This window comes from Triticum aestivum, chromosome 6D, assembly GCF_018294505.1.
Source record: "Triticum aestivum cultivar Chinese Spring chromosome 6D, IWGSC CS RefSeq v2.1, whole genome shotgun sequence".
In the NCBI taxonomy this organism is placed as follows: Eukaryota; Viridiplantae; Streptophyta; class Magnoliopsida; order Poales; family Poaceae; genus Triticum; species Triticum aestivum.
The window spans coordinates 371,592,292-371,602,233 of NC_057811.1; positions in this window are offsets into that span (position 1 = coordinate 371,592,292).

A 9,942-nucleotide genomic window follows, 5' to 3' on the forward strand; every position below is an offset into this window, starting at 1 on the left:
TGGGAGGTCTTTTGATGATTGTTTAAGCAATCTTGAGCGAATTTTGCAGAGATGTGAACAAACAAATCTTGTCTTGAATTGGGAGAAGTGCCACTTTATGGTTAATGAAGGTATTGTCTTGGGTCATAAAATTTCTGAAAGAGGTATCGAAGTGGACCAAGCTAAGGTTGATGCAACTGAGAAAATGCCATGTCCTAAAGATATAAAAGGTATTCGTAGTTTCCTAGGTCATGTTGGTTTCTATAGGAGATTTATCAAAGACTTTTCTAAAATTTCTAGGCCTCTCACTAGTCTCTTGCAAAAGGATATTCCCTTTGTGTTTGATGATGATTGTTTAGAAGCTTTTGAAACACTTAAGAAAGCCTTAATTTCTGCACCTATTGTTCAACCACCTGATTGGAACTTGCCTTTTGAAATTATGTGTGATGCTAGTGATTATGCTATTGGTGTTGTTCTAGGACAGATAGTTGATAAGAAATTGAATGTTATTCATTATGCTAGTAAAACTCTAGACAGTGCTCAAAGAAATTATGCTACTACTGAAAAAGCATTCTTAGCAGTGGTGTTTGCTTGTGATAAATTTAGACCTTATATTGTAGATTCTAAAGTAAATGTTCACATAGACCATGCTGCTATTAAATATCTTATGGAAAAAAAGATGCTAAACCTAGACTTGTTTGATGGGTTCTCTTGTTACAAGAATTTGATTTACATATCATTGATAGGAAAGGAGCTGAGAACCCCGTAGCTGATAACTTGTCTAGGCATTTACATATCATTGATAGGAAAGGAGCTGAGAACCCCGTAGCTGATAACTTGTCTAGGCTTGAAAATGTGCTTGATGACCCACTACCTATTGATGATAGTTTTCCTGATGAGCAGTTAGCTGCAATAAATGTTTCTAATGGTACTCCTTGGTATGCTAACTATGCTAATTACATTGTTGCTAAATATTTACCACCTAGCTTTACATACCAACAAAAGAAAAAATTCTTCTATGATTTAAGACATTACCTTTGGGATGACCCACATCTTTATAAAGAAGGAGTAGATGGTATTATTAGACGTTGTGTACCTGAGCATGAACAGGGACAAATCCTACGGAAATGTCACTCCGAAGCTTATGGAGGGCATCATGCTGGAGATAGAACTGCTCATAAGGTATTGCAGTCTGGATTTTATTGGCCCACTCTCTTCAAGGATGCCCGTAAGTACGTCTCATCTTGTGATGAATGTCAAAGAATAGGTAATATCGGTAAGCGTCAAGAAATTCCTATGAATTATTCACTTGCTGTTGAACCATTTGATGTTTGGGGATTTGATTACATGGGACCTTTTCCTTCCTCTAATGGGTATACACATATTTTGGTTGCTGTTGATTATGTCCCTAAATGGGTAGAAGCTATTCCAACCAGTAGTGTTGATCACAACACCTCTATTAAAATGCTTAAGGAAGTTATTTTCCCAAGGTTTGGAGTCCCTAGATATTTAATGACTGATGGTGGTTCACACTTTATTCATGGTGCTTTTCGTAAAATGCTTGCCAAGTATGATGTTAACCATAGAATTGCATCACCCTATCATCCTCAGTCTAGTGGTCAAGTTGAACTTAGCAATAGACAAATAAAATTAATTTTGCAAAAGACTGTCAATAGGTCCAGGAAGAATTGGTCTAAGAAATTAGATGATGCACTTTGGGCTTATAGAACAGCATATAAAAATCCTATGGGTATATCTCCTTATAAAATGGTTTATGGAAAAGCTTGTCATTTGCCTCTTGAATTGGAACATAAAGCATTTTGGGTAGTTAAAGAACTCAACTATGATTTCAAACTTGCCGGTGAAAAGAGGTTATTTGATATAAGCTCATTAGATGAATGGAGAATCCAAGCCTATGAAAATGCAAAATTATTCAAAGAGAAAGTTAAAAGATGGCATGACAAAAGAATTCAAAAGTGTGAGTTTAAAGTCGGAGAATATGTTCTTTTGTACAACTCTCGTTTTAGATTCTTTGCAGGAAAGCTCCTCTCAAAATGGGAAGGCCCATATGTTATCGAGGAGGTTTACCGGTCTGGAGCCATCAAAATAAATAATTCCGAAGGTACTAACCCGAAGGTTGTCAATGGGCAACGAATAAAGCATTATATCTCAGGTACGCCTATTAATGTTGAAAGTAATATTATCCAAACTTTGACACCGAAAGAACACATAAAAGAGTCCTTCCGGAACACTCCGGAATCATGAAAATAAGGAGGTACGTGATACGGTAAGTAAACGGACTCCGAAAATCCGCAAAAATATTTTTATCAGTTTTGGAATATTTTAGAATTTTGGAAATAAAGAAACTCTCAGGAAGCGTCCCCTGGTGGGCACAAGACACCAGGGCGCGCCACCTGGCGCTCCCAGGTGGGTTGTGCCCACCTGGGACACCTCCCGGACTCCGTTTTTCTACAGCTTGCTTGTCCTCCAAGATAAAAAAATCTATATATACTTCCCGAACCTGTTAACCACCGTATCGTGAAGAAATCCTCTGTTCTCTTTTCTTGCTGTTTCCGATCTGATTTGTCAAGCCAGGCATCATGTCTTCCTGCTCCTCCAACAACATGGAAGAAGATGCTTGGCTGATGAAGATCGAGACGAAGAGGGAGGAGCCTACGGACGCCGTCAAGGGAGACAAGGGCAAGGAAGCTACCATAGATCCATCCCAGGTGGCAGCACAAGCATTGCTGGCCGAGGAGGAGGAAGAAGATATCCTCAAGCCCTATCTTACTCATCTTACTCCTGCTGAGATTAAAGCTTTTCGCGTCATTGAAATAGTTTGCATACAAAATAAGTATCTCACTCACAGAAATATTTTGCATCAAGAGCATATCACCTATCTCCGGAGCGTCATCCGTCGGTTGGAGAATCTCTTGATCCTTAAGGATAGGATCGCTTCTTCACCACCACCATCTTCTTCACCACCAAAGCAGAACTGAGTATCGGGTATGGGCACTCCCCTTGGCTTCCGCCAAGCTTGGGGAGGTGCCCCGGTATCGTATCATCCCACTATCCTTTTACTTTTACTTATTTAGTTCGATCTTTTGCTTTAGAATGAATAAAAGTTTAGTTCGATCCTTTCTTATTTGAGAAGTTTGCTTAGTGATCTATCCTTGTAATCGTGTGCAAGTTATATAATAAAGTTTAGTTTGAGTTTTTGCTTTCTTTACTTTCATGTTGCAAATAAAGAAAAGAAATAAGAAAAGAAAAAGAAGAAAGTAAATAAATAAAAGAAAGAAAATAAATCAATAAGATCATATACTAATCCTATGGTAGATGATAGCACCACATAAGGAAAAGTATAGGTAGAAAATTTTATTACAGATTGACAAACATAGCATTAGTCAATGATGCAACTTATGAAAGAATTAATAAGGGAAGAGAAGATTCACATATAAATATACTATCCTATAAATATTTTGTGATTGTGAGCCCTCATCAAAATATTATATGCCAAAATTATTGACGTTGGACAAGGAAGACAACTTAATGGTTTATGTTTGTTTATATTCACACAGAAGTCATATTGTCATAGATCCTTCAACATGTGGTGCTTGCCCCCTATATTTTCTAGCCAAAAATTCCGCACTAAGTAGAGATACTACTTGCGCATCCAAAACCCTTAAACCCAAATCTTATTTTCAAGTGTCCACCATACCTACCTAGGGATTGAGCAAGATCCCTCAAGTAAGTTGTCATCGGTGCAAAAAGGCAATAAAAATTGCTTCTAAATGTGTGAAATCATTTAGTGTAAGAGAAAATTGAGCATTGTACGAACTTGGATGACAAAGAATAAAAGCGACAGACTGCATAATAAAGGTTGTCATCTTAAGGGGCAATACAATGTGACATTCTTTTGCACTAAGGGGTTGAGCATACAAACAAATAAGTGCATGGCAACCTCTGCTTTCCTCCGCGAAGGACCTATCTTTTACTTTTATGTATTTACTTTTACGCAAAGAGTCAAAGTTTTCCTTCTATTCCTTTTTATTTTTCTCCTTTGGCAAACATCATGTGGTGAGGAAAGATCTAGGCACATATGTCCAGTTGAATATAGATAGCATGAGTTATTATTGTTGACATCACCCTTGAGGTGAATATGTTGGGAGGCGAAACTATAAGCCCCTATCTTTCTATGTGTCCAGTTGAAGTGTTTTGCTCATGTGTACGCGGTGAGTGTTAACAATCATAGAAGACCATATGATGGTTGAGTCTGTGGACTTGTCTAAAGGCTCCGACACGTGACTCTTCCTGAAAAGATGATGAATTAAAGTTGCAAAGTTGACTGAGAACATAGTTTGTTGGTTTGTAATGGAGTTTTTGCTTCATACTTCGATTATGTGATGAACTATTAGTTATTCATGAGAAGTGTATGATAAAAGTTCTATGATAAAAGTCCTATGTTTAAATTTGTTGCTGTTTTAATAATCAACATGATGCTTCTATGTCCGTATTTTGTTTTTATCGACACCTCTCTCGCAAAGCATGTGGACATGTTTTTTTATTTTGGTTTTCGCTTGAGGACAAGCGAGGTCTAAGCTTGGGGGAGTTGATACGTCCATTTTGCATCATGTTTTCTTACTGTTATTTATGATGTTTTTATCCATAATAATGCTTTTTGTAGTAATTCCAATGCCTTTTCTCTCATAATTTGCAAGGTACACACAAAGAGGGAGAATTCCGGCAGCTGGAAATCTGGACCTGAAAAAGCTACGTCAGGCTACCCATTCTGCACAACTCTAAATGAGCTGAAACTTCACGGAGATTTTTTATGGAATATATAAGAATTATTGGAGCAAATAACTACCAGAGGGGGCCCACCAGGTGGGCACAACCCACCTGGGCGCGCCAGGGAGCCCAGCGCGCCCTGGTGGGTTGTGCCCTCCTCGGCCCACCTCCGGTGACCATCTTTTGGTATATAGGTCATTTTGACCTAGAAAAAAATGTGAAGACTTTCGGGATGGAGCGTCGCCGTCTCGAGGCGGAACTTGGGCAGGAGCACTTTTGCCCTCCGGCGGAGCAATTCCGCTGGGGGAACTTCCCTCCCAGAGGGGGAAATCATCGTCATCATCATCTCCAACAACTCTCCCATCTTGGGGAGGGCAATCTCCATCAACATATTCAACAGCACCATCTAAAACCCTAGTTCATCTCTTGTGTTCAATCTTGTTACGGGAACTATAGATTGGTACTTGTGGGTGACTAGTAGTGTTGATTCCATCTTGTAGTTGATTACTATATGGTTTATATGGTGGAAGATTATATGTTCAGATCCATTATGCTATTTAATACTCCTCTGATCATGAACATGTTTATCATTTGTGAGTAATTACTTTTGTTCTTGAGGTCACGGGAGAAATCATGTTGCAAGTAATCATGTAAATTTGATATGTGTTCAATATTTTGATAGTATGTATGTTGTTATTCCCTTAGTGGTGTCATGTGAATGTCGACTGCATGACACTTCACCATATTTGGGCCTAAGGGAATGCATTGTGGAGTAGCAATTAGATGATGGGTTGCGAGAGTGACAGAAGCTTAAACCCCAGTTTATGCGCTATTCCGTAAGGGACCGATTGGACCCTAAAGTTTAATGCTATGGCTAGAATTCATTCTTAATACTTTTCTCATGGTTGCGGAGGGTTAATCATAAGTAGGAGGTTTGTTCAAGTAAGAACAGCACCTAAGCATCGGTCCACCCACATATCAAATTATCAAAGTAGCGAACACGAATTAAACCAACATGATGAAAGTGACTAGATGAAATTCCCGTGTACCCTCAAGAACGCTTTGCTTATCATAAGAGACCATTTTGGCCTGTCCTTTGCCTCAAAAGGATTGGGCTACTTTGCTGCATATTTGTTACTACTATCGTTACTTGCTTGTTACAAATTATCTTGCTATCAAACTACTACGCTACTTACAATTTCAGCACTTGCAGACATTGCCTTACTGAAAACTACTCCCTCCGTTCCTAAATATAAGTCTTTCTAGATATTCCATTATGGACTACATACAGAGCAAAATAAGTGAATCTACACTCTAAAGTATGTCTATATACATCCGTATGTGGTCCATATTAAAATCTCTAAAAAGACTTATATTTAGGAACGGAGGAAGTACTTGTCATTTCCTTCTGCTCCTCGTTGGGTTCGACACTCTTACTTATTGAAAAGAGCTACAATTGATCCTCTATACTTGTGGGTCATCAGCGGCGACAAGGGTGGAGGGCGTGCCCAGGGGGTAGGGCGCGCCCCCTACCTTGTGGGCCCCTCGGTGACCCCCTGACCTAGTTCTTCCTCCTATATATTCACATATATTCCCAAACCACCAGAAGCATCCACGAAAACACTTTTCCACCGCCGCAACCTTCTGTTCCCGTGAGATCCCATCTTGGGGCCTTTTTCGGCATCCTGCCGGAGGGGGATTCGATCATGGAGGGCATCTACATCAACTCTATTGCCCTTCCAATGAAGCGTGAGTAGTTTACCTCAGACCTACGAGTCCATAGCTAGTAGCTAGATGGCTTATTCTCTCTCTTTGATTCTCAATACCATGTTCTCCTCGATGTTCTTGGAGATCTATCCGATGTAATCTTCTTTTGCGGTGTGTTTGTCAAGATCCGATGAATTATGGATTTATGATCAGCTTATCTATGAATATTATTTGAATCTTCTCTGAATTCTTTTATGCATGATTTGGTATCTTTGTATTTCTCTTCGAAATGGTCTGGCCAACTAGATTGGTTTTTCTTGCAATGAGAGAGGTGCTTAGCTTTGGGTTCAATCTTGCTTGATTTCACCCAGTGACAAAGTAGGGGTAGCGAGACACGTATTGACTTGTTGCCATCGAGGATAAAAAGATGGCGTTTTCATCATATTGCATGAGTTTATTCCTCTACATCATGTCATCTTACTTAAGGCATTACTCCGTCTTTATGAACTTAATACTCTAGATGCAAGCTGGATAGCGGTCGATGTGTGGAGTAATAATAGTAGATGCAGGCAGGAGTCGGTCTACTTGACACGGACGTGATACCTATATTACATAATCATTGCCTTGGATATCGTCATAACTTTGCGCTTTTCTATCAATTGCTCGACAGTAATTTGTTCAGCCACCGTATTATTTGCCTTCATGAGAGAAGCCTCTAGTGAAACCTATGGCCCCCTGGTCTATTTTTCATCATATAAGTTTCCGATCTACTATTTTGCAGTCTTTTACTTTCAGATCAATAAACCAAAAAACCCAAAAAATATTTTATTTTTTGTTTAGATTTATTTATCTATCTCTATCAGATCTCACCTTTGCAAGTGACCGTGAAGGGATTGACAACCCCTTTATCGCGTTGGGTGCAAGTGTTTGATTGTTTGTGCAGGTATTGGTGATTTATGCGTTCTTCTTCTACTAGATTGATACATTGGTTCTTAACTGAGGGAAATACTTATCTCTACTTTACTGCATCACCCTTTCCTCTTTAAGGAAAAAAACCAACGCAAACTCAAGAAGTAGCATTACCTTAAGGCTCGAGTTCGACCGGGCATTTCCTATATGGCGTTTAAGGCGCCTGTTATAGTATAGTTTGCAAACGGACGCACACCCCCTCCCCGCCGGTCCAGCCCATCTACATTCTTTTTCTATTTTTAACCACCAAGAAAGCACGCACGAGTGTTACAACTCGAACACACCTCTGTCTCAAGTGCTAGCTACAGTAGCCAACAAGGCAACGCATCCAAATGTGTTTAGTTACTTCTTTTCATTCTTTCTTCTTCTTTTTTTTCTTTCTTTTTCTTTTTTTAAATGCGTGAACTTGTTCTTATCAAAATTGATGAACTTTTCAAATCGATGTTTTTTTCAAATTTTGGTTTTTTTAAAACCATGAACATTTTTAATTTGTTAAATTTTAATTTAAATTTGATGATTTATTTTTCAAAAATGATAAAAAAAATTCAAATCAATGATTTTTTTTCAAAATTGATGAACTTTTTACAAAATCAATGAAATTTTTCCAAATCTCTGAATTTTTTTCAAATTTAAGTTTTTATATACTTTTTTTTGAACTTTTTAGCTTCAATTTTTTTAAAAAAATTTACGACCGCTTCATTTTTTACAAAGGCAAAACAGTCAATGGTTGAGCTGACGAGCGACCAGCCTTTGTTGGTCCAGGCCCAAGAAGCCTTCGCGTGAGCGCCGCAATATAGAGACCTCCCGTTGGACCGACCCATTTCGCTACGACACTTGATGGGCTCTACTTGCGCCTCCTTTTGCTCAAAAAAAAAAATACTTGCGCCTCCTAGGCGGAATGGACGGTTCGTCGACTTGTGACGGCGGCGGATTTTACTAGAGCGGAGGCGCCTTTTCCTTTTCGTCCTCTTCGCTAGTGGTAAGGCGCAACAGGTCGGAGGAGGAAGCCGTGAGAAGTTGGCGAGAGAGGAGATGGGGAAGGGCGGCGAGATGTGGGACGACTCGGCACTGGTGGACGCCTTCGACCACGCCATCGCCACCTACAAGGTACGCGCCCCCGCCCTCGCCCCCCTTTGATCCTCTGTCCCTTTCCCTTGCAGGGGAACCACAGGAGGGGGCATACATCTTGTGCCATGAACGCATTAAATTAAAAACACGAGAGTCATTGTTCTTACACACCCCTCCCAGTGGGCTTGCTTCAACCTGGTGCAGGAAAAGGAGCTAAATAAAGAGGAACCCTAAGGCGGAGAGCGGCCGTCCTCAGGGCTCCAGCGTGGGCGCCGACCGCGCCTAGTCGGAGTCTCCTCCTCGATCTTGACGCGGGGGAGTCGTCGTCGCTCCCACTCCCTCCAAGGAAGGAGTCGCCACTGCCGCTACCGTCGTCTCCGCAGGAGCTGCTGCCATCGTTGTTCTCCATGCAACAATCTAGGCGGCTGCCAGTGACCCAGAAGATCTTCACGAAGAGCGTAGCGGCTCCGTCGTACTTGAACAGGAGGACGTGGCCTCGCTTCAGGCCGCGGGCGAGGGCGAACGACTTCCACCCTGCCTCAGGAACATGAAGCCGGTGGGGGTGAACTCCGTCGCCACCTAGGAGGGACCATTGCGGCAGCCGTCCGTGTGCACCCACAGGCCCACCGGCGCTCAGTCCGCCATTGCCTCCGCAAAGGAATAGGGGAGCCGGGCCCAGGAGCATGGACGATGGTGCATGTCCACAAGGAACTCGCGGGCCGCCTCAGATGAATGGCTCCCCGCCTGGGGAAGCATGGCTGCTGCGCCTCCTCGGCCGCCTCGGCCACCTCGGCCGCGGGCGGCTCGCCCCCCGCTCCCACGACCGCGGACGGCGCCCATCCGTAGCCGCTGGGTCCAACATCGACGGACGCCGAAGAACGCCCGCGCCCCCAGGGCGGCACCCTGGGTGACGCGCAGATGCGCGAGCGCGGCCCCTTCCCCTCGCCATCGCTGTCGGGAGTACTTGGATCAAGAAGCAGGAGGAAAGACCCGGAGGAAGAAGATGGACCGGGAAACCTTCCCCCTCGACCTTATATATAGCTCGCAAGGAAGGCGTGGCCTGCGCCCTTCGCTTTCAACAAGTGCAAGCCGGATGCGCGTAGGAGAAGCAATGATGGCCTCGCGCCTTGCGCAGGCAAGCTTTATGTCAGCACGGGCGGTTGCCGAGGCATCATGGGAGAAGAGGGGCATTCCATGTTCCTTCGTGCGCCACGCGCCACGCCTGGCCCTTTGGCGGTTGGGGCCCGCGCCGTTTTGCCCCCTCTTGGTGGAAGCATGCGCGCCGCAGGGCCGGGGGCTACTGTCGGGACCATGGACCCCAGGGTATCCAGGCCCATCTGCCTTTGGTCCAGGGCGCGGCGCATGGTGAAAGCCCAACTTAGCGGCCCACTAGCGGGCGTCACGAGCCAGCCTCTTCGTGAAGCCTTCGCC